The sequence below is a fragment of the Phoca vitulina genome, unplaced genomic scaffold (genome assembly GCF_004348235.1).
Source record: "Phoca vitulina isolate PV1807 unplaced genomic scaffold, GSC_HSeal_1.0 scaffold41, whole genome shotgun sequence".
In the NCBI taxonomy this organism is placed as follows: domain Eukaryota; kingdom Metazoa; phylum Chordata; class Mammalia; order Carnivora; family Phocidae; genus Phoca; species Phoca vitulina.
Genome location: NW_022589744.1, coordinates 14494445 through 14518746, shown reverse-complemented (window position 1 = coordinate 14518746; position 24302 = coordinate 14494445). Strand labels below are relative to the sequence as shown.

Genomic DNA, 24302 nt, shown 5'->3' with positions numbered 1-24302 from the left:
TGAGGAGCGGGGAGGGGGAGTTGGGAAAGCACTTCGGAAGCAGGCTGTATGAACTGGTAGTGGTCTCAGAGAAGATCCCCTACCCCAGGGCACAGTCCTTCTCCCCCTTATCACGACCTCTGTATCCAAGCTTGCTCCCGAATTGACATAGAACTTGGGAAAAAGGTATTTTCTCTGGATGACTACAGGTGCTCACCGCTCCCCACCAGAACACGTGGATGTTTCAGTCAGGGGCTCGATCCCCAGGAGGATATTCTGAGCAGATCCAGGCTCCGGGCCTTTTTTTTTTTTTTTTTTTTTAATTTTTAAGATTTTATTTATTTATTAGAGAGAGAGAGAGAGAGACAGCGAGAGAGGGAATACAAGCAGGGGGAGTGGGAGAGGGAGAAGCAGGCTTCCTGCCGAGCAGGGAGCCTGACGTGGGGCTCGATCCCAGGACCCCGGGATCATGACCTGAGCCGAAGGCAGACGCCTAACGACTGAGCCACCCAGTTGCCCCCAGGCTTCAGTCTTTAACTTGATTCTGGTGCCTCAGCCCTCAGCTCCCTTCAGGGACACCCATCCAAATGGTCTCTTAGGACTCTCCTTTCCAGATGCCCTAGCCAAAGAGTGGTGAACACAGAGGCAGGTGCCAGGATCAACGAGTTGCCTAGAGGAAAGCAGGATGGGCTTGGAAGTCCGGATGCGTAGCCTGGAACCCATGATGGTCTGGAGAAGAGCCGCGGATGCAGCGGGCACAGGGCCCCAGCAAGTGATTGGGCTCAGAGGGCTGGCTGAGGGCAGAGGCCTGGGGAGAAGCAGAGGCCAGGAGGCCAGGGAGGAGGAGAGGACAGGGGGCCGGGGAGGAGGAGAGGACAGGGGGCCAGGAAGGAGGAGAGGATCCAACCTGAACACCATGAATCCAGCAAAAGCAACAACCAACACAGCAAAAATTTCCAAATATAAACAGCGCACATCCCCATCAACATGTTAATTAGGGCTCATTAGCCATGAACAAGCTCTGCGCAGCCTGAGGAGGCCGCCTTGGGTGGAGGATGTCTCCTGGAACCTTCTGTCTGCCCCCGGCGACTCAAGCCTGCGCGCATCTGCCAGGACCCCCGGGCTGCCCGGTCTTCTGCCGCGGCCTGCACAGATGCCCTGCACATCCCCTCCTGTCGGGCCTTATTGTTCTGGTGGCTTGGTTTCTGTCGGTGCTGGGGTCTGATGCGTGCGTGACTAAGGCGTGAGGAGCTGCCAACACAACATAAAAATCCATACGAAGGGTCTCCCGGAGCAGCGGTAATGGATCGGAAGAGCTGCAAGCTGCTCATGGCTGCCGGTCCCGGGTCACAGCGGGCCGGTAACCCACGCCCCTTGCCAAGCTCTTGTCACCCGATGAGGGCAGAATCTATTTGGAGGGGGAAAGAGGATGTAATTCCTGTCTGCCCTGCCCATTTAAATAGTAGCCATAAGATGAGCTCCACTCAGAGCAAAATAAAACAAGAAATCAATGCAGCCCGGACCCGCTGCCTTTTAATTATTGTTATTATTTGCACCGCTAAACTTGTGAGGATCCAAGGCGCCTTCCCAAAGGTTTTGGGCAGCCTGGAAGGTGCCGATAGTTGCCATCACTGGGTGGGTCCCCCAGGAGGTGTGACCAGGCAGAGCTGGGTTGTGTTGGGTCTCGGGACAAGGAGAGAATTTTGCCATGCTCTGGTTTTCAGGCCCATCAGGTGGGAGGATGGGGAGGAGGAGGGAGAGAGGACCTGCCAGAGGGGTCCCTGCTGGAGAGGGTGCTACTGATGCCCCGCCGGGTCTGTCGGTTTGCAGCCACCCCCTTTCCCGCCCCCCGTGACCAGCGGGCGACAGGAAGTGCAAAGGGCTGGCCCCAGGCTGAGGTCCCCTTCTGCCACTCTCCTGCCCCCCCCTGCCTTTTCTGGGAGCCCTCATGGGAGTTGCCCACCAGGAACCCCCAGGTTGGGCGCTTCTTCTAGGGCACCCGCTGAAGACACTTGTAGGGACCTCAATTAGACATCCTATAATCATGAAAATTTCCAAGCTGCACACAGGTCTCAGCCCCCCAACAGGTAATGGGTGGGTCATTTCTTTTTTTTTTTTTTTTTTTTTAAAGATTTTATTTATTTATTTGACAGAGAGAGAGACAGCTAGAGAGGGAACACAAGCAGGGGTAGTGGGAGAGGGAGAAGCAGGCCTCCCGCGGAGCAGGGAGCCCGATGCGGGGCTTGATCCCAGGACCCTGGGATCATGACCTGAGCCGAAGGCAGATGCTTAACGACTGAGCCACCCAGGCGCCCAGGGTGGGTCATTTCTAAGGGCGAGGGGTATTGGCCAGAGTGGCTCTCCCTGCAGGTTCCAGCTCATGCTGGAGGGTTCGCACTCTCCACCCCCTTTCACCTCTCACCTGCCAGCCACCCTCCCTTTCCTGCCACCTGCCCTGTGGACCTCACGCTCCTCAGAGAGACAGCTTACCTAGCTCCGACAGTTGTGGTGGGGAGTCAAATCCCTGTAAAAAGTCCCCCTGCAAGAGTGTGTGTATGTGTGTGTGTGCAGTGTATGTATGTATGTGTTGGTGCATGTAGATGCATGTGCATGCATATGCATGTACACGTGTCTGTAAATGTACATCAAAGCACACGAGTAGTGTATATATGTACACATGCGTGCATACATATTTACATATGTGCATGTGCACATCCGTGTGTATATCTATACACATGTGTATGCACACATATATGCACGTGTATTTCTATATGTTTGTGTACACACATGTATGTGCATATGCACATCTATGTGTATGTGCACACCTGTGTGCATATGCGTATGTATATGTGCACAGATACAACTGTCCATCCATGTGTATATGCATGTCTTTGTTATATATATATGTATGTGTGTATATATGCGTGTGTATATGTACTTGTATGTGCACGTGTACATCTATGTGTGTGCGCATGGGTATATGTGTGTGTGCACCCACCCATGGGTATACGTGGGTGTGTACGCCTCTGTGTATATGCACGTGCACGTCTGCGTGTGCGCGCGCGTGTGTGCGCGCACTCGCGTGGGTGTGCACGCCTCTGTGTATATGCACGTGCACGTCTGCGTGTGTGCGTGTGTGTGCGTGCACCCACGTGGGTGTGCACGCCTCTGTGTATTTGCACGTGCACGTCTGCGTGTGCGCGCACATGTGTGCGTGCACCCACGTGGGTGTGTATGGACATGCACATCTGTGTGTTATATGTGTGTGCACCCATGTGGGTGTGTATGGACGTGCACCTCTGTGTGCATGTGTGTGTGCATCCATGTGGGTGTGCATGAATCTCTGTGTGCACACGTGTGTGCAGGTGCACAGGCCGGTCTCCTGGGGCTCTGCTGATCCCTGGGGGGATACGCCCTCCCACCTTCGGGTCTCAGCTGATGCTGATGTGTCTCCGCCCTCGGCCTGTCACCTCCTACCACAGCATTCGGTTTTCTCTTCATAGCGCTCAGAGGCACTTGTGGTGACATTATGACTTTTACTGCCGATGTGCTCCGTGTCTCCCCAAGGGCTGCTGTCGTTCCCAGCGGTAAGCCCAGTGACTGGGCAAGGCCTGGCTCTCTTGAGGTTCGAGGCTGTCCATGGGCTTCCTCCTTGACCATGGTGGGAATCTGGACCCCTTCTCTGACCTGTGTGGCTGTCAGCCTTCTGTGTTCTTTGGGCACTCCGGCCCATCAGCAGCCTCGGAAACAGCTCTCTGGATGCCACCCAGACAGAAGCAATTTCCAGGCGCCCAGCTGTCTCACCAGGAAATGTTTCCATGGGTGTCCGTTTTATTCCTGGGGGGTGGGGGTGGCTGGGAGGGCACGGCTCCGGGGCTGGCCGGGAGAAGGCAGCCTGCGGGCGTGGGCTGGCCCTTGGGCCCCACGCCACCCCCCTGGGGAGGCCCCACCTGCTCCGCCGCGGGCTGCCTGCTTCCCCTCCAGGTGGACTTCGAGGGCAGCAAACAGGCTGGGAGCAGCTGGGTTCTGCAGCAGAGAGCTGGAGAGGAATAGCTTTCGTCCCCACCCTTCCTGCCAGGAGGACCTCTGGGAGCTGACTGCTCCCGGGGTAAATGAACATCCCGAGGGTCTCGTCTCCAAGACGTTGCTCTGGTACAGGGGGAGGAACTCAGGAGCACCGGTGGAAGAGTCCTTTGCAGAAAAGCACAAAAGCCCTTTGCCTCTCCCCGCTGCTGACAGATTTCAGTCGGTGCAGCAAGATAATGGGGTGCATGTGTGCCTGTGTGTCCGGGGCTCCAGGGACTGAAGTGGCGCCTGGGGACTGGAGCGTGGAGCCGGGGGGCCGAGCAGCTGGGGCTGGGCAGCGCTGGACGCCTCCCCCGCCCACCCGGCCCTCTTTCTGTCCCCAGCTCCGCCTTCAGGCCTCGTCACCACCGACTGTGTATCAGGAACCTCCCAAGCATTTCAGTTTGCAGAGCTGGCTGGACACGTTACATAGCGAGTGGCCGGCAGCAGTGAGTCCCAACCGTGACCTTCGCCCCGGAAGGAGGCTGCTTTATTTTGAAGCTGCGTTGAACTGTGCATCGGCTGAGACCTGCCTTTTCTCCCCCAGTGAAGAGATTAAAATCCTTAAATGCCTTCTGGCGAAAGGGACAGCTGCCTCTTTATCCTTAAAATGCAAGTCAGCAAGGAGCACACTGGCCAGGGCCCGTGTGGGTTGGAGGAAGGCTGCCTGTCCCTGTGACCTAACCCCATCGATTTCCCCAATCTGATGAGACCTGGGCAGTGATCAATATCCGTGCATTTCTGCGAGTGAATGCAGAGGGAAGCGGGAGGCAGGGAGCCATGCGCCGGGGACACCAGCGCACGGGCCGGCCCTGCCAGCCGTGGGAGAGCTCACCCCTCCGGCCGGAGCTGCACCCCAAAGGCAGGATGGTGATGAGCAACAGTCGGCCACACACGGATCACAGGACCCCAGTGGGCTTCGGGTGGATGGGAAAAGTAATTCACGCGGCACGGTCTGACCCCAGCTCACCCGGCGTCCAGTGTCCCCAGCAGCTGTCCGCTGGAGGACTTTCTGCATCTGGCTTCACCTTCTGTCCGCTCCTGCCCTGGAGACGCTCAGCCTTGTTACCCACTGGCTCCGTTTAGCTTGTAGTCTCAGTGCCTTGAACCCAGACCTGGGCAGCCGATTCATGCTTTGTTGAATGACTGAGTGCATTTCTGGTGGGGCTGTCCTGTCCCCTTTCACTGTGTCTGGTCACTGTTTGCGCTTCTCTGTCCCTCGTCCCTTGGCCCAGGACTTCTGTGTGGGGCATGTGCCCGGAAATTTCCACTCTTGGAAATCCTACACAGCCTTCAGAACCCCACTCAAATGTCACCTCCTCCAGGAAGCCTTCTGTCGCCTCCAGCTAGAAGTGGTCCTTCCCTGCCTGAGCTCAGGCTGGGTGCTTAGTGGTCTCAGAGGTGTCCCTTCCAATAATGATGGCTGCTTCTTTTTTGTTCTTGCTAAATATTGCCATCGTGGTAGACTGTCCTTGGACTCATCTGGGGTTCCTTCTGAGAGGAAGCTGGATTTGGAACGTGCTCTCATTTCTGTGCCTCGGCTGGAAATACTGCTCCTGCACCCGCACTCTGAAGCCCAGTCTTAGATCCGACCTCCGTTCTTTGGGGCATCCGGTGCCGGGCCTCTGCCTGCTGCCGACCCCTCAACCGTGGGGTGCTTTCCATCTTGTCTGGACTCCAAGGCCAGCAGGACCGTCGGGTACACCTCCTCCCCCTGCCGCTAGCCATGCTCCCTGCTGCTGCTAAGGTGATAGGTTTAGGGTGGGAACCTGCTGGGGGCCCTCTCCTGCTCACACCCAGCCCCTGGTGGTCCTGGCTGCCCAGCACAGCCCGCGGCTCCCTGTCGCCTGCCATCCGCTGGTCTGCCACGCCGCATGGTACTGGCCCCTCGTGTGCCTCCTCGCACCTCTGCATCTTTGCTCACCGTGCCCTCTGCCTGGCGTGCCCGCTCCGTGTGTCTGCACCTGGCCCGCCTTTAAGACCGAACTGAGGAATCACCCAGGAATCCCGAGCCTCCGGTGGGCTGCATGTCTGGACCCCACCTCACCCCCTGGGTGGTTAGTCCCTCTTGAACTCATCAGCATCCAAGGCCAAAGGCTGCGTTTTGTCTCTCTGGACTGCCAGATCCTGGCCCAGCCTTTGCTGAGCCCACCATGGGAGGCTGAGCGGGATCACCCTCCAGTAGCCCAGCTTGGGGCTAGATCGCGGGCTGGCCTTGTCCACGATGAGCAGGCATGACCGTGGCCCACGCCATGGTGGGGTTCTCCATCAGGGCCGACGCCTCCCTCTGAAACCGACACCTCATCTTTACCTAGCCCGGCCGGAGGCCGCCCCTGGAGCGTGGCCTTGGCTGTGTGCAGAGATGTCTCAGTCCTGCTGACCACCGGACAGGCAGTCCTCAAACGCCACTGAGCCAACACACGGCATGCTCATTTCGGCTCACAATGTCTGCTGACCTCTTCCCCAGGAGGGACTCAGCTGGCTGGGGAGGCAATGTAGGGACAGTCCATTGGGACGTGGCCACCTCAGTCTGGGAGTGACAGCACGTTCTTCCATTCCTCTCCCTTTGGCCAGAACCGGACATCTGGTCCCCCCGGCATGCTGTGGGGGTGCGGCGGGAAAGGCAGGCCCCACTGGATGCCTGGCTCTGGGGCCAGCTCACTGTCTCTGCCACGGGACTCCAGGCTCAGCGTGGGCACAGTACGTGACAGCTCTGTGCCCCAAATTTCCCAACTTTTGAAGTCAGCACAAGAAAGCTATCGTGGGGATTAATGTCCCACCATCAGGAAAGTGGCTTTTGTGAGGGCTGGCCAAGTACGTATTTGCCCTCAGTGGCCACTAGGCGTTCCACGGCAACAGAAGCGCCTGGAAGAGGCGTCAGTGACAGCTCAGGGTACTGCCCTCTGCTGCTGGAGCTCCACCCCTCCTCTCAGAGAGAGCTCCCCTTGACTCCTGCTCCTGGAACCCGGGGTCGAAAGCCAGAAAATCCATGGATGCCACGCCTCGCACGTGGCACACAGCCCAGGGCCCCACACGTGGCTTCCCTAGAGCCAGAGGGGGTGGCACCCAATTTACGGTTGAGCAAAGAAAGGCCTGGGGACTTGCTTGGATCAGGGCAGAGGGGGGCTCCGACCCCCGTTTCCGGCTTCCAGGCCCTCCCTCTGGGCTCCGCTCCAGGCCCCCTTCCCAGTGAAGAGGCCTCCTGCCCCGGCTCACGGCAAGTGTTGGCAGGATGACAAAGGCTGGGCAGAACATGTCTGATGCGCTCGTGTGGCAGAAGCTATTGGGACACAACGAGAAAACTTGATAAACGGAGATGTGAGAATGCGGATGGTGTCTTGGGGCCGAAACAGGTCTTGGGTATCCTTGTTGATTCAAGAGAGTAAAGCAGAGACCGGGGGGCTTGCAGTGTCCTGTCTCACCTGATCTTCCACCTGAAGACGCAGATAACTACATTTGCATGCTAGATGGAGAAGTGCGAATATTCCCCACAGCGGCCAAAAGGTGAAGAAGCCATGTGTCCATCGACGGATGCGTAAACATAGTGGGAACCGCCACACAACAGAATATTACTCAGCCTTGAAAAAGGAAGGGAATTCTGACACCTGCTACAACGTGGATGGACTTTGAGATTATCATGTGGAGTGAAGTAATCCAACCACAAAAGGACAAATATTGTAAGATTCCACTGATACAAGATCCCCAGAGTCGTCAGATTCATAGAGACAGAAAGTAGGATGAAGGGGGTGCCAGGGGCTGGGGGAGGCAGGAGGGGGTTCATGTTTAATGGACACAGAGTTTCGCTTTGGGATGGTGAGGATGTGGGTGGACGGCGGTGGCAGTTGTTCAACAATGTGAACGTACTTGATGCCGCTGAGCTGTGCACTCATACACGGTTGAAATGCTAATTTTATGTTATGTGTATTTTACTACAATTAAAAAAAAAGGCAGCATGAGGGGTGCCTGGGTGGCTCAGTCGTTAAGCGTCTGCCTTCGGCTCGGGTCATAATCTCGGGGTGCTGGGATCGAGCCCCACATCAGGCTCCCTGCTCCGCGGGAAGTCTGCTTCTCCCTCTCCCACTCCCCCTGCTTGTGTTCCCTCTCTCGCTGTCTCTCTCTCTGTCAAATAAATAAATAAAGAAATAATCTTAAAAAAAAAAAAGCAGCATGAGTGTTTCTTTCGGTTTCCAAGTCTTTCTTAGGCTTTCTCTGACCCTGGCTGGGGTGTTTCTGGCGGTGCCAGGAGCTTCCACAGGCAAATGCTGAGACTCTCAAGGCTGGTAAGTGTTCCTCGTCAGGACCTGCCTTCTCAGGAGCGGGCGTCTTACCCCGGCCTGAAGCCCTCTCTGGATTTCAGGTTTTATGCTTCTGTTCTCTCCCGAGCTTTGTGTTCAGCACAGGGCTTTATGGGAGTTTTGTATTGTTATGCATAAACCCAAACTTACAAAAGGTACACTGGGGATGATTAACCAATATCATCATACTGTGTCTCCTCCTGCGAAGATTTACCACGTAGTTAACTTCTTACAGGGTAACTTCAAATGCAGTTCGCGCTGAGCTGTGTCCATGTGCAGCAACCCAACCTCTCTTTTTGGTGGAGGACTGAGGGTCGGGGAATGAGGGAAGGGTGACCTGGGGCATCAGGTGCTTGCAGAATCCACTCTGGGGGAGAAGCCCTGCTACACTCACATCTCAGAAGTCCTTGGCAAGGTCTGGGCCCCCACAAAGGACGTGGGAGGGGGACGGCCTCAGCCCAGGATGACTTCATTGTGGAGACAGAAACTAATTCCTCTCTAAGTGGGAAAAGGCTCTTTAGCTACATTAAGAGGCTGAAATCTGATGAAAAGGCAAATAGATTCAATCTTCCTTGCACTAGTCGCCTGGGACTTCATAAGACTCAAACCGATTAGAAAAATTCACATTGAAAGCATCGTTTATAATAGACCAAAATCATAGAAAACATTTGGCTTGGAGGGAGGGAGGAAGAGCACTTCCACCTAAGCCATAATCTTTCATTATCTCCCCCTGTCTCCTTTATGGGGTCTGACAGCCCTGTCTCTTCCCCAGGACTAATCATTAGACTAATTAGTGGCTAATCAATGTTTAATTAAAACCTAGCCATTAATTACAGAAGTGCCATGGCAACTTGAGAATAAACTGGTTGCAAGTGGGATCTGATTTCCGTAAGCATGGCTGGTCACCCAGGCAGGAAACTTTCCTTCTGGTCTTTGTCGGTGCTTCTTTGCACTTTGGTTTGGGTGGATCTGGAAGTCTGGAGAAGGGAGAAGAGAAGGAGTAGGGAGCAGCATGGGTTGATATGAGCATCTTGGCTTCCGGCCCATTACCCAGTTTCCCCACCCACTCCACTGGACCTTTCCCCATGGTTCTGGCATCGCTCTTCCCACGTCTCTAATTTTAATCTATTTTTCCTCTGAAAATCCCTTATTGGGCATCTACATACTTGCATTTAGACTAACACTCAAACCTATTACCATAAACTGCAAGGTCCTAGATCAGTGGTTCTCAACCCTGGCTACATGTCAGAGTCACCAAGAGAGGTTAAAAAAAAAAAAAAATAGAATAGAAAGTTAGACAAACAGACCAATGAACAGAGTAGAGAACCCAGAAACACACCCAGCATATATGGGTAAACAACATATGATATGAGGCAAAGGTGGCCCTTTCAAGAAGGTGGCATGGATGATCTTTGCTATCAATGGTGCTGGGTCAGTTGGATAGCCACCTAAAAAAACCCAGGAAGCTTGACCCCTACCTCACACCATATATGGAGGTCAATTCTACCTTCTAGAAGATAATATAGAAGACTATCTGGAATATTTTCATGATACAAAGAGCACTAACCATAAAGGAAAAGATGGACAAATGAGGTTATATTAAAATGAAGGGCTCCTGTTCACCGAAAGTCACCATTAAGGGAGTGGAAAGGTAGGCACAAGACAGGAGATGTTTCTGGAGATATGACTTGCAAAGGGGCTCACAGGAAAACGGGTAAGAGACTTGAACAAGTACTTCACAAAGTGTCCTATTAGTCGTCAGAGAAATGCAAACGGAAATACTGCTCTAACCCAGTGGGATGACTAAAATGAGTAGACTGGTGACCCCAAGGGCTGGTAAAGATAGAGGACCACGGAACATTCATACTTTGGAAAACTGTTTAGCACAATCTCCTGAAGCTGAGCATATGCCAGCCCCGGGGCCCTGCTGCCCCACTCCTAGACATCTGCTGAGGAATGTACACGCACCTGTGCACCAAGGCGCATGCTCTAGAGAGTGAGCACAGCACCATCGTTTTAATAGCTCCAAATGGGTTGCAACCCAAAAGTCTTTCAACAGGAGTAGGGCCAAATAAAACTGGTGAATTCATGTGGGGGGATACATAACAGCACCTCTATACTCAATGAACCTCACAGAAATAATGTAGCGTGAAAGGACCCAGGCACAAAATTGGATGTCAACTGTATTATCCCGTTCATACAGAGTTTAGGAACAGGCAAGATCATGGAGGTAATTATCTTTGGGGAGGAGGAAGGGGGAGTCACTGGGGAAGGAGGGGGCTTTCTGGGGGTCTGTGATATTCTACTTTTTGATCTCAGTGATGTGTGCATGGACGGTCCACTTTGTGACTAATCATTGAGCACACATTTATGATTTGTGCACTTTGGGGCATATGTGTTATTTTCTTAAAGAGAAAAATGAATTGAGGCCTGGCTCCAGGCCAGAATAATTAGGTCAGAGTCCCTGGGAGAGGGTTCAGGTGACTCTGACATGTACTGGGGCTGCCCACCACATGGCCAACCTCTTGTCTCCCCCTCTCCCTTGCCTGCTCCTGCCCACCTCCTTTCTGTCCCTTGAACATGCCTCTTGTTTTCGGGCACCAACTGTTTGCACTTGCCTGTGTGTTCCCTGGGATTGGAAGGCTGTCTCCTGCCTGGCTCCCTCAAGTCACGCCCTACAGTGACCTTCCCTGGCCCGTCCATCTAAAATGGGCTGCTCATCCCAGCCACTTTCTGTTCTATCATTCTGTTTATTTCCTTTACTCTTTTGTGGTAGAGACAATGTCCTGTGGTCATCAAATTCCATTTCATTTGCGTCTTCCTGGATTTCGAAGAAGACTGTGTTTTTCAACCTCCCTTGCAGTTAGGTTGGGGCCGGTAGTTTGTGGACAGAGGTGACAGACACCACATCCAGACCTTGCCACAGAACCTCTTGTGGGACCGTCCACACCCCCTATTCCTCTTCCACAGTGACCAAGGCGACCACCTGTGTAAGATGGAAGAGCCCAGGACGTAAGGAGCCTGGAGCCCGGAGTCACCGACAGGAGGAGAGCTGCCAAGTGGGGCTGCTGAACCACACTGATCATAGGTGAGAAATGACCTTTCCACGAAGCACTGAGCTTTCAGGCTTTGTTTGGGCCTGCGCGAGCGTAGACTATCCTGACTCATGCAGCACTTACTGCAATCTGAGATTACCTTGTTGGATTTCTGTCTCTTTGTCTAGAACGTGAGCTCCTGTTTACAGCTGTATTTCCAGCCCACGGGCACAGGCCCGGTGTGCAGAAGCCCAGCAGCATTCCATGCAGGCGATAAATGATTCAGTGTCGAGAGGACTCTGGAGACAGAGATGATGTTCTCAGGGCGGGAGGGGGGAAGTCTGCAGGAGAGAGCGTGGGTCTTGGGTTCCCTTTCTGAGTGGTAGTCTCTCCATCTGTAATAGCATGCAGGCTTATTGGAAGGACTGCATGCAATCGTCGCTTATGAACACCTAGCATGTTGCAGGGTGGAGAGGCGGCCTGTAATACTCCCTAGGATTGCAGAGGCAGACAGGCAGACAGGGGAATCGAAGGCTCGAGTCAAGAACGGTCGGCCCGCACCTGCATTCGGTGGTGGAGGGGGCTGCACTTTCAGATGGGAGTGGGGTGGAGGTACGCTCATCGCTGGGTGGGCTTGGGGAGAGGTGCTCAGGGCACTCTGCACCCGTCCTGGGTGGTGGCAGGCACCTCCAGGTGCAGAGTGACACGATGTTCCCCATTCAGGGAGGCAAGCTGGCCTTGGACGCACCTGGAAATCCCAGCAGGGCAGCCCTTGCACCCTTGGGTCCTCTGCCTGTCTCCTCTTCCACCTTCTGCTGCTTGCACCCCCTGAAGCTCCACTGTCCTCTACCTGTCACCTGGCCCAGTCTCACCTGTCTGCAGATTCACCCCGGTTACGCTGCTGAATTTCCTTTCCTGGGACCTCTGCATGTTTAGAGATGACTGCTGGAGATCGGAGAGTCTTCACACGGAATGAGAGACCAAGTGGTGATGAGGGGTGCGCTTGGGGTTTTGCCAACGGCTTTCGTACACAGTGCCGGATGGGCCTGGGAGGGGCGGGAGGCTGGGCTCTACCTGTCCAGGTGTAAACAGGGTGAAGAGTGGGCCATGGAGGGCCCCAGTCCAGGGGACTCCAACCCTTTTGTACCAAGGAGCCCTATGGCATCTGGGGGAGCCAGCGGACCCCTTCTCAGCAAAATAGTCTTAAATCCATAAAAGAGATTTCCTAGGGTTATAGTATTAAAATATAATTATCAAAATATTTAAGAAGTGAGACATTGTTGTATATGCTTTTTTGTTGGAGAGAAGTTCTTGTAACATAAAATGAACCCTTTTAAAGTGTCCAACTCAGTGGCATTTAGTGTCCTCGCCGTACCACCCAGGCACCCCCCCACCCATGTCCACCGCCTCTGCCCGAACCCGTCGAGCGGGTCCTCCCCATTCCCCTCCTGTCCTGGTAACCTCCGGTCTTTCTCCACGGACTCGCCTATTCCGAATATTTTATAAAAATGTGGTCTTTTGTGACTGAGCATAATGTTTTCCAGGTTCATCCACGTGGTGACAGATGTCAGACCTTCATTCTTATGTCTGAATATATTCCATTGCACGGATACCATACTTTATCTATTCATCGCCTGATAGGCATTTTGGTTGTTTCTACTTTTTGGCTTTTGAAGGTGCTCCTTTTGAACAAATTACTTAACTCGATGTAGTGGCGAGTCTAAGAAGCACCTAAATCCAGAAATAATGACCACGGCGGGTGATATTTTGCGATGTATGCATCACCTGGCATGTGCCATGGACATGCCCGTGTGTCTGTGGCAGGGACAGCTGGCTGGGGGCTGGTGTCCGCGATTGAGAAATTGTCAAAGAGGGGAGTGTGGGAAGGAATGAACTGCTTTCCCATTCAGGTTCCCAGACCCTCTGGATTCTCCCCAGATTTGGGACCCCTGGTCTTGCCAACGCACCCGTTCTTGTGAGAGGCAAGCGGAGCCCTGAGCGGTTGTGGCTTTGCCCTGCAGAAACCCGGGCAGGGACCCGGGCCAGGGCCTGGCCTGCAGGTTTGCTGGCTTCTCCGGCTCAGCAAGACCCAGGTGTTTTCCGGCCAGGGTGACTCGGGCGGCCCCTATCTGTTCTTCAGCACGTCCGTACCTGTCCTGGGCCGGTGAAGGTCGGCGTGGCAGGGACGTGCCCCTGCTGCCTCCCAGCCTCCCCGCTGCCAGACTTGCCGCCGCCTCCCACCCCCCCGCCAGCCCTGTCCTCTAGGTTCTCTCACTCCTCCTGCTCCTCTGGGGGAAACGAAGTTGTGAGGGCGCTTGTGGGTGACCCGGCACTGTCCTTTCTTGCTTTGCCTGAGTGCTTTTTCGAAAGCCGCCGCTATGGGGTGAGAAAAAGTGAGCCTGTGTTCTTCCCCCATGAACGAAGCCCTGACGACATCCTGCTCATGGATGCACCTGGAAACACGCGCCAAGAAAGAAATCAGACACACAGGACCCGTGTGGTGTGACGGCCCCTGTGTGAGATGTCCAGGACAGGTGCGTGCGGACAGACCGCAGAGCACCGGTAGGTGGCCGGGGGCCGGGGAAGCGGGGAGGGACTGACTGCTCACTGGGCCGGGGCTCCCTCTGGGTGCTGAGAATGTTCTGGAGCGAGATGGAGCTGGTGTCTGCCCAGCCCTGTGAAGCCACCGAGTTGTACGCTTTCAAATGGTTCATTTTATGTTAAGTGGATGTCACCTAAATTAAAACAAACAGAACAGCACCTTAGTCCAGCATGTCCCCCCCGGGCTGCTGAGAGATGTGACTTGAACACAATCCAGCGACTACTGTTAAAAGCCCACTGACCCCTGGTTGGCTGCCCCAAGGTGACCTCCCTGCTCCTAGCTGGATCTGGGGCCCTGCAGGTGCTGGGGACAGTTCTGTCTACTTCCAGTTTTCATCCCGAGGCCGCGAGCTGGGCTGAGACAGACGCAGGGCGCCCACCCCCTTTCCTGACCCTCGGCGCCTCTTGAGGTGCTGCCGTGCATTTCCGGCTCAGCCCCCTGCACCCCGTCTCCTTATGCCCCTGGCAGGAATCTGTGGGCTGCTGAGTGGACAAGGTTGCCATGTGCGCAGCCATCTGGGAAGGACCTGAGTGGCCGAGTGGCTGACGTAGAGATAGGTGGGGATGGGGGTCCAGGATGTGTGTGTGTGTGTGTGCGTCTAGGTGTCTGAGCTCCCTACCTGGGCTGCCCTCGCCAGCCTCCAGGGGCACCTGCAACCCGGAGCAGCAATGGTCAAGGAGTGCAAGCAGCGTAGGTGTGGTGGGGCACAGGCTGAGAGAGGGAGATAGAGGGAGGGAGGGAGGGAGGGAGAGATGGATGGATGGAGCAAGGAGGGAGGGAGGGAGAAAGCAGGTGTACCGCTGCGCATGCGTAAATCAGGAACTAGAGAACAGAGAGACTCTGGACTCCCTTCTAAGGCCTCCTCTGTCTTTCTTTTGTGAGAACTGTGAGTCCTTCCTTTTTGTAGTAGTGAATTCTCAGCTTAAGAAAAACCCATGAGCAAAGTAAGTCCCTCCCCTGGGCTGCCTGTGTTGGGGCCACTAAACCTAGGGGTCTTTTCTGTTATTTTTACAGAAGAACAAAGTGTCCTCGCCCTTTGTCCCCTCCTCTGACTTGTGAGCTCGTGTGGTCTTGAGGAACTCCATCCAGAAGACGTCACCTGTGTCCTGAGACCGACCAGGCGCCCCACTGAGATGAGCCCCTCCGTGTCCTGCTGATGCGCTGACCCAAGAGCCCTTGAGCCTTCTTTGAAACACCCGGGGAAGCAGCCATGCTAACTGCTCAGCAGGCTTGGGATGCTCGTTATGACCCCTGTGTTCTTCCTTATGGTGCAAGGCTGGTTTTTATGGTGACCTCAATGTTTTCCACGACAGAATAATGTCGGTGCTCGGTGTCCAGGCCTGTACTTGGTGGGCTTCTAGAGTCTAGCCAGGGTTGGTATGTGTGGCTGGAACACTGAGGATGCACCAAGAGTATGTGGGGTGGGGGTGGGAGGTACTTGGAGGTTTAAAGACCCCGCTATGGTCTCCTCATGAGCTCACAGAACAGGCCGCTGAGAATCAGGTCAGAAGAGGTTTCCAGTGCTCTGCGCGCGCTCTCCCACCCCCCTCCCACCGTCTTCCTCCTTCCCCCACACAAACCATCCCTCCACCTCCCTCAGCACCTGCCGCCAACCAGGTACCATGCAGGAGCGTGTTTCCAGAGCTGCTCACTTGCTCCGTGCCACGACGTGCACGAGTCTGTGGGAGGGGGGACAGGTTTGTCTGGACAAAGTGGAGCTCTCCAGGATGGAGAAGGATGCGAGGCCATTCAAAATCAAGAAACCCATTAGCTGCGTCTTCACAGAGGCCGGGAAGCTGAACCTCGGCCCGGGGAGCTGTCCTGCTGCCATGTCCAGTGTCCTGAGCTCATCACCGTGTTGCTCTGTGCAGACTGCTTTTCTTGGAGGCTCATTTGTCAAGCATCCCCGGCCCTTGGACGGAAGGGGTCGCCGCCAGATTGGAACTGTGCCTTGATTCTTGTTTTCTGCTGGTGTTCCCACTAACGAAGGGCAGCTGCAGGAGAAAAGCATCCTGGGGGCCTAGACGTGGTGGGAGTGGAGCTCCGTGCTGAAGACCCCGGACAAGGGGCCACATCACTTGCTCCTTGCCGTCTGAGCATGTGGCCACCTGTATTTTCTAACTGCTAGCTACGTGCACCCAGAAGCAGAGGTGTCGGGAGGCCAGCCAGCAGCTGTGAGCCCGTGAATTTCCAGTCGGACCCAACTCCTTAAGAGCAAAAGGAGCGGGGCTTGGGCGCCCCTGGCCGCCGTGGTTCTTCATCTTGGTGTCTCTCTCCAGTCTGTCGGCACCGGCCCTGGGGCTGCTTCTGTGGGGCCCTCTCCCGTGTCTCCCTTCCTTGCCCTTTCTCTTCCACACCCCTCACCCTGCTTGCCTTATTTCCTGCACCCTAGTTTCCAGGTACTCCTTGTCTTCTACTTGGACCATTGCCGAGGCCTCCCTGTCGCCCCCCCTGAAATTCCAAGCCTGTATATCCCATTGTTGTCACAGAAGTCTTTCAGAAGCAGAGCTACTTCTATGGCATGCTGCTGCTCAAGAACATTCAGTGGCTCCCTGTTACCTAACATAAAGAAGTCCAGACTCCTTGGCATGGCCTTGGACCCCCTCCGATTTGGCCCTGAGTTGACTTTATGGACGTGGCCTGCCTCATTTCCCACCCTAACCCCACTCCCCATTCCCACAACTCCTGGCTGGAGTTAAACGGGATGGCCTGCTTACACCTCCCATCTGTGTCCACCCCGCATGGGCTTTGTGCTGGAGAGTTCTGTGAAGGAGACGACATCCCAGTGATCTTCCAGTCCACACTACCTACCCCCCTCTTCCCCTGAACTCAGAGTGTTTACGGGCTGGGTCACTCTGCATGGAAATTCATTAATTCAACAAACACTGCCCATTGACACGATGCTTTGGTTCAGCCTGTCCTGAACTTTCCTGGACAAACTCCCGCCACACATTCTCAGTCCTATGGCGTTTTCAGCTCCTTGTTGCTCGGTGTCACAAAGAGGCTACTGTACCACTTCCCAAGTCCCACCCTATAAGCACCTAGGGTTTTCTTATCTTTCCATCCTTCTGTTCTTTAACTCACCATGTGCTTACAGAGTTCCTGTTCTGTGCCGAGCACTGGGGGTACCGTGGCGGTGAGGTGGACCCCGTCCTCCTGTTGTGTGAAGCGAGGTGGACGGGACCCCCCAGCCCCAGCACTGTGTAGTGAGCATGAAAAGGTGCGGGTGCTAGGAAGCAGGTGAGGGGGGCTGTGTGGTCTTGGGGTATCAGGGGCCCCGTCTCTGCAGAGGGGACTTTCAGCTGACATTGGAAGGATGACTGGGTGTTGGACATGAGAGTGGGAGCATCTGGAGACACACCAGGAAGGTGTGTGAAAGGCAGGAAGCATGTCCCAAGGGACTGGCAAGGGCTGGGTGTGACATCATCAGAGTTGCCTTTTGTGAAGGTGACCCTCTGCCGAATCCGGCCCACTGCCTGTTTTTGTCCATAAAGCTTTATTGGCACCCAGCTGCGCCCATTAGTTTATGTTTTGCCAATGGCTGCTTTCTAGATGTGGAATTGTGGAACCAAAGGCCACGTGGCCCGCAGTGCCGGACATATTTACATGGACCTCTTATGAAGCGCTTGCAGACCACTCTGTTAAAAAGCTGGGTTGGGGGTGCCTGGGTGGCTCAGTTGGTTAAGTGGCTGCCTTCGGCTCAGGTCATGATCCCAGGGTCCTGGGATCGAGCCCCACGTTGGGCTCCCACCTCAGTGGGGAGCCTGCTTCTCCCTCTCCCTCTGCCTGCCGCTCCCCCTGCTTGTGCTCTCCCTCTATCTCTATCAAATAAATAAATAAAATCTTAAAAAAAAAACCAAAAACTGGGTTGGTTTGGGATGTCCTGGAAGCAGAGCTGAGATAAGGGGGTTGGCACGGGGATGACGGCGGTGGGTGGAGGACGTGGGCCAGCAGGACTTGGGGCTGTATGGGGTCAGGCAGGGGAGAGAGTGGATGTGAGGAGTGCTGATGGAGACCCTGCTCTGAGGGAGGCCCCCTGTTCAGGTCCAGACAGGCCCTGACCACCTGACTGTTCTGGAACCTTCCTTTCATTTCTCCATGAAACTGACTCCTGGTCTCTGCAGCTGCATCATGCTCCACAGATCTTTCCCTCCAGGGTTTGCCGACGAAACTGGAAAGTGTCTTCACCTTGCTCCCAAGTGTGATGTGGGGTGTGGAGACCCCACAGTTCCCGGAGCATCTGTCTCTGTGTGCGAAGCGTTTGTCTCCCCAGTCTGGAAGACGGCGGTCTACCCAATCCCTGCTCACGCCCTTCAAGGGTGCACTATACCGTCCCACCAGGACACGGCACTGTGGGCAGTCGGCTGCTGTTTTAATGCTGGCTCTTCTGCATTTCCATAGGCAGAGCACGTCTGAAGGGACAATTGTACCCGTCTGTCAGGGTCTGTCCCGGAAATCACAAGCCAGAAGCTGAGCCTGGGGTGGTGGAGGGGCCGGTGTTTCCCCCACAGAATGACTCTTGCCAAGTGCATGGCCTGCAACTTTCCCTCCTCACCCCGGACACAGCTCAGGACACCCTGATGGTCACCCCAGGCTGGAGGAAACCCAGCAGGAATCTGCTTTATGAATTCCCCATATCCCTTCACTTCTTTTTAAAAAACACAGTTATTGAGATGTGATTCCCATTCACCCAAGTCACCCGTGGAAAGCGAACAATTCAGTATTCACCGGGTTGTGCAAGCACTGACCACAGTGTTCTAGAACATTTCCATCACCTCCAGAATGGAGGACAAAAGGTCCCATCATCCCATTCCCCCAGCCTCTGGCAACCACTAATCTACTTTGTCTGTAGATGTCCCTGTTTGGGCATTTCACAGAACTGGCATCATATACCATGTGGCCTCTTGTGCCTGGCTTGACTCGGCACCATGTCCTCGGGGCTCATCCATGTTGTGGCAGGGGTCAGTGCTCTCCTCCTTTGTACGGCCAAGTAACACGCCACCTCGCTCGCCCCATCCTCCTAATGACTATCACGCATTATTTGCTGGACAATCAACAGCTGAAAACAGAGGTTGGCAAACATTTTCGGTAAAAGGCCAGAAAATAAATATTTTCAGCTCTGTGGGCCAGATGGCCTCTGTTGCAACTGCTCAGCTCTGCCGTTGCGGCTCGGAAGTAGCTGCAGATGACACGTGCGTGAACGAGGCGGGGTGGGTTCCGGTAAGACTTTATTTACCAAAACAGGTAGCCAGATTTGGTCCTCGGGCCAGTTTGGGGACCCCTGGCATAAAGGATCCTCACCAACCTGCTTGAATCTGGACGTCCGTAGTGTGCACTTCCACGTTCTCCACCCCCGGGTCCCACCTGCCCCCGTGTTGGCCGCCCACTTCCTGGGGAGTGTGCCCTTCTTTCTGCACGTGTCCTAGTGACACAACCACCAGAAGTAGAGTGTGTTTGCTGGTGGTAAGAGCCCTGGGCAACAGTGGACGGGGCCAGGGACCCAAGTCTGCTGGGGTGCACATATGCATGCAGGCTACTTCCCACAGGGGGTTGGGGAAGGCGGTTGGGCAGAGGACAGTGAAGCCCTGCGCAGGCCAAGGGGCTGGCCTGGCGCTGGGGGAGCCCAGGTGGGTATGGTGGGGGCAGGTGGAGTAGGATCGAGGGGGCATGAGTGGGCAGAGGGGCAGGCTGGGCAGAGCTGTGCAGGCCACTTGCAAAGGCCGTGGGGAGCACAGAGTCGAGTGAACACATCGGGTTGCCCTAGCCTCCTTGTGTGGCTGTGGACCAGACACTTCACCTCTCTGAGCCTGACTTTTCCTGTGGGGCTCCTCATAGTCCTGGGATTGTTACAAAGTTGAAATGAGGCCGCAGTTGTGCCTGGCACATGGTCAGTGTGGGTCTCCACACTGATAACAAGAATGTCACCCGCTGCCCATCAAGGGTGGGGAGCCCCCACCCCAGGGATAGGATGCCCACTTCAAGGACCTTTCTAGGAACTAATCTCTCCTTCCTTTGGATAACTACTAACCTTGGACTTATCATTCCTTCCTGGGTTCTAGGAGGTTCTTTGTTCTGGAATGTAACATAATACGGATCTATATTTCCTTAACTAAAGCCTTGGAACTCCCTAAGAACTGGTGGGTTTTGGGTTTTGTTTGGATTTTACAAAGACACTACATGTGTCTACGTTACATTTTGTTAAGAGGCTCAGCGGATCTGGGGTGGCACTTTGTATCCCGCGTGAGCATTTCTGAAAAAAAGCACAGCCTGTGTGTTGGAGGAGGTCATGAGAGGATGTGACCACCGGTTGACCTGTAAGCTGGCCCTGGACAATCCGAGGTTCCTCCCCATCCCCTGAGCTTGGAATGTACGTTCCACCTCCCGTCCCACCATTAGCCATCTGCAAGGACGTAGTCCTGAGAGAGAAAGGTGTTGCTGAGACTTTCTAGACAGTGGCTGGGACTGAACTCAGTTACGGCCCCTCCATAAACTTCTAGGATTCTGGCGATGGGTGCGGAGACGTGTTCATCTTGCGGCGCCCAAGACCAGCCTCGTTGTAAGCCCCTTGCTTCTTACGCCGGCACCCACCCATCCGAGTGGACTTCCTCTTCTGGCTACCCCTGCGCTTCTGGCATGGGCCTGTTTCAGATTTCCTCTGGGGGCTCCCAAGGTGCAAACCAACACCGTCCCAACAGTGAAGGGAGTGATGAGCTCCTGTCCACTCGGGTTGGGCTTTGGTGGTCGCAGCTCACATTGAGAACTTTCTGTGTGCCAGTCACTGGGATTTCTATGTGTTGCTTCACTGAATCCACCAATCACTCTAGGGGGTCAGTACATGGTTATTGCCCTGGGCACTTGGTCCCAAGGTCAGCTGGCTGGGGGGGGGGAGCGGTGGCGAGGAGTAGGGACATGAGCCTGGAGTCTGTCCCCAGGGCCGCAGAGGCCATTCTGTCCTCCTGCCTGCTGTGGGGACGCCAGAACCTCACCCTCTTCGTTCTGGCTGAGGTGCAGGGCTTTGCCTCCAGCCCTGGGGCCAGTGCCAGCACTGAGCTGCCTCAGCAGACCCAACATTGAACGTGCATGCCGAGCTTCTCCTTCTGCCGCCGGCAGCCTGGCTGGGAAGCTGAGCACTCAGGCCTATGCTGACGCCATGGTCAAAATTGCTTTAGAACTTCTGGTTCAGTATCCCACTTGGATTCTGAGCTCATTCTTTGTTCTACGGTCCTGCCATGGAGTCAGAGCTCAGTCCTTGGAGGTAGGCCTGCTTTGTGGAAATAGCCGAGAAGCATTTGCATGACGTTGCTTCAGAGAGAGGTAGGGAGGGAGAGGTGCTAACGCCGCCACGAGACCCACGTTCCTGTCGTGGTTTTTAAATTGGCTCAGAAGCCTCTGGAAAAGAGGTGTCCCCACGTTTTAAATAGGTAATACTAAACGACAAAAAGTGGGCCCCCAAGGTGACAGAAGTGCTCTGAAGGACAAAATTCTCCTCCACGTCTGAGTCCAGTGACTTGTATTTGTTATGGCCGGAGCTCATGCGCTAGGACGAACCCATTTCCTCACACGGAGGGGCTTGTGCCTAGGCTGGCCGGCCACATCCAGGTTTCTGCGAGCTCCAGTCTGAGCCAAAGACTTTGGGTTAGATCCATAAAGTTTTCACCAAGGGTCAGGCATGTGGGGCGGAGCCCTTTAGACATGTGGCTTTTCTGCTGCCTCTCTCATGAGCTCTGGGCACGTGTGGAACTAATTTTCCCAGTGTCTTTCTTTTCTCTCCCTCCACCCTGCCAGGCTATTGTTCTGGAAACTTCCCACTGAGCACAGTCTTTGGAGGGTGGTCCTGAGGAGTTCAGGTGCTCTGGCTACATAAAGGCAACAGGTCCTGGAGAGCCAGAGACCCAGCTGGGAGTCCTGGCTGTGCCGCTTAGTCCGTGTGTCTTGGGGGCGCACGGCACCTCTGCGGCTCAGTTTACAGATCTGTACAGTAAGTGCCCTGGGTCGGGAACCTGAAAGTTCTTTGCAAGCTCTACAACTCCGTGATTCCATCTTTGTTTTATGCCCTTGCTTATCCTCTTGGCAAAACTGTTAGCCTGCTCTGGATTACCTACTGTGTGAAGCTGAAAAGAAAAAGAGCAGTATTTATTTCAAATTCATACCGTGCAGATGTTTTACATATTTATACAAGCCACACGACTTGTACGAATTGGTGAGGCTTTCCTCTACAGGTGCCCCAACATTCAGTTTTGAGAAACTAAATTAACTCTAAACAAATCAAGGTGTATGACAAGCAAATCGTTTTAAAAGTCAAATAGTGCCCCAAGGTTGTAACAAACACCCACAGCACCCCCGCCCCCCTCTGCTTGCATCCCTTTCTGCTCTTAACTATTTCTTCTGGCATTTACCTCCTGTCTTAGTTCAGGCTGCTGTAACAAATTATCAGAGAGTGGCTTCAACAACAAACGTTTGTTTTTCACAGCTCTGGAAGCTGGGAAGTCTGTGACCAAGGCACTGGCAGACCCCGTGTCTGGTGAGGGCCCACTTCCTGGAGTGGAGACGGCTGTCTTCATGCTGTGTCCTCACGTGGCAGAGAGCAGACAGCAAGCTCTCATGTCTCTCTCTGCAAGGGCACTAACCCCATCATGAAGGCTCTAGCCTCATGACCTGAGGTCCCACTTCCTAATACCATCACATTGGTGGTTAAGATTTCAACATGTGAATTTTTGGGGACATAAATTTTCAGTCCACAACCCCTCTGTATCTCGAAGCATTATGTTACACTGAAATCTCTTGACTTATCAATTTTAGACTTCATCTTTGAGCTTTTCTTTTCTTGATCATCTTCCAGCCTCCCCAAATAATATCCCAATTTTGGTTAAATCTACATACAAGTTTTCTTTATTATGACTATCATAACTTCAGATTTTTTGGTACAACTTTTTGTTTATTCTAGAGTTAATAATTGCTTAGGCTTTGGTACATCTTCCAACATGCTTTTCCATGCCAACTTCCATAAGGTCACGCCTGTCGGATAGTCTATCAGCCCTCTTTTCTCCTGAAGATGTTGTTCTGGATCCCTCTGACACCTGCCCCATCATGCAGTACCCTCCAGACTGCTACATGGTTCTGGTCCAGAACTTTCCTTTACTCACTCCTGTGATGGAGTTCATGCTTCCTGGATCCTGCTGTTTTATCTTTTTGTTTCCTACCTAGTCTTAGTGGAGTTCATTCTCTTGCAATATCCTCAGACGCCTCATTCTCTTCTCATGTTCAGTTCATAGTCTGCTTGAGTATAGACTCCTAGTTCTGAAATTATTTTTACCTAGGATTTCGATGGCATTTTTTCCACTGCATTCTGGTTTCCATGCTGCTATTGAGAAGTCTGATGCCATTCAGATTTTTGATCCTGTTTTATGACCTAATTTTCTTCTCTCTGAAAGCTTTTATCCTTGGTGTTCTGAAATGTCATAAAAGTATGCCTTTGTTCTTTTATTGTTTGGAAGCTTGGTATGCCCTTCAGTCTTGGCGGCTCGTGCCCTTCGGTTCTGGGAAAGTTTCTGGTATTATTTCTTTGATAATTTTATTCTCTTGATTTTCTCTGTGTTCTCATTCTGAAACTCCCTATTTGTCAGATGTCGGATCTCCTGGCTTCATTACCTAACTCTAATTAGAAAAAAACCCCTATTGTCCATTACCTTGACTTTCTGTTCTGTTTTCTGGGAAACTTTCTTAGCTTTATTTTCCAGTGCTTCTACTGACTGAGATTTATGTTATTGTATTTGTAACATCCGGGCATTCCTGCCTCTGATTGTCTCTTGTTTCATCTGTGCCATGCCTTTCCTCATCTTAGGGAAATCTTTGGGGTTTTTTTCTCTTTGCAAAGTATGTACTTATACTAGATAATTAGAGCCACATAACAAATTACCCCCAAACACAGTTTTGTGACTTAAAACAACAACCGTTTCCTATCTCACAGTTTCTGTGGGCCAGGAATCTGGTAGGACCCAGCTCGGTGGCTCTGGCCCAGGGTCTCTCATGAGTTCGTGGTCAATGTGTCAGCCAGGACTGGAGTGACTTAAGGCACGGATGGAGATGAAGGATCAGCTTCCAAGTTCAGCCACGTCGTTGATGGCTGGAGGCCTCTATTCCTCACCACATGGGCCTCTCCATAGGGCTGCTTGACATGATAGTTGGCTTCCTCCAAAGTGAGTGATCTGGAGGCTGGGGGAGAAAGAGAGAGAGAGCAAGCAGGCACTAAGATGGAAGCTGTGGTGTTTTGTATAACCTAATCTCAGAGGTAAGTATCATCCGTTTTGCCTTATTCTATCAGTTATG

At 53.7% G+C, this 24302-nt stretch overlaps 1 long non-coding RNA gene across 1 annotated transcript; it reads left to right on the top strand.

The window, feature by feature from the left end:
- Nucleotides 1–11314: 11314 nt before the first annotated feature.
- LOC116648049 lies at nucleotides 11315–16153 on the top strand. Its single transcript, XR_004302435.1, has 3 exons — nucleotides 11315–11427; nucleotides 12098–12371; nucleotides 14991–16153. It is a non-coding gene; the product is annotated as an uncharacterized LOC116648049 (long non-coding RNA).
- Nucleotides 16154–24302: the final 8149 nt, after the last annotated feature.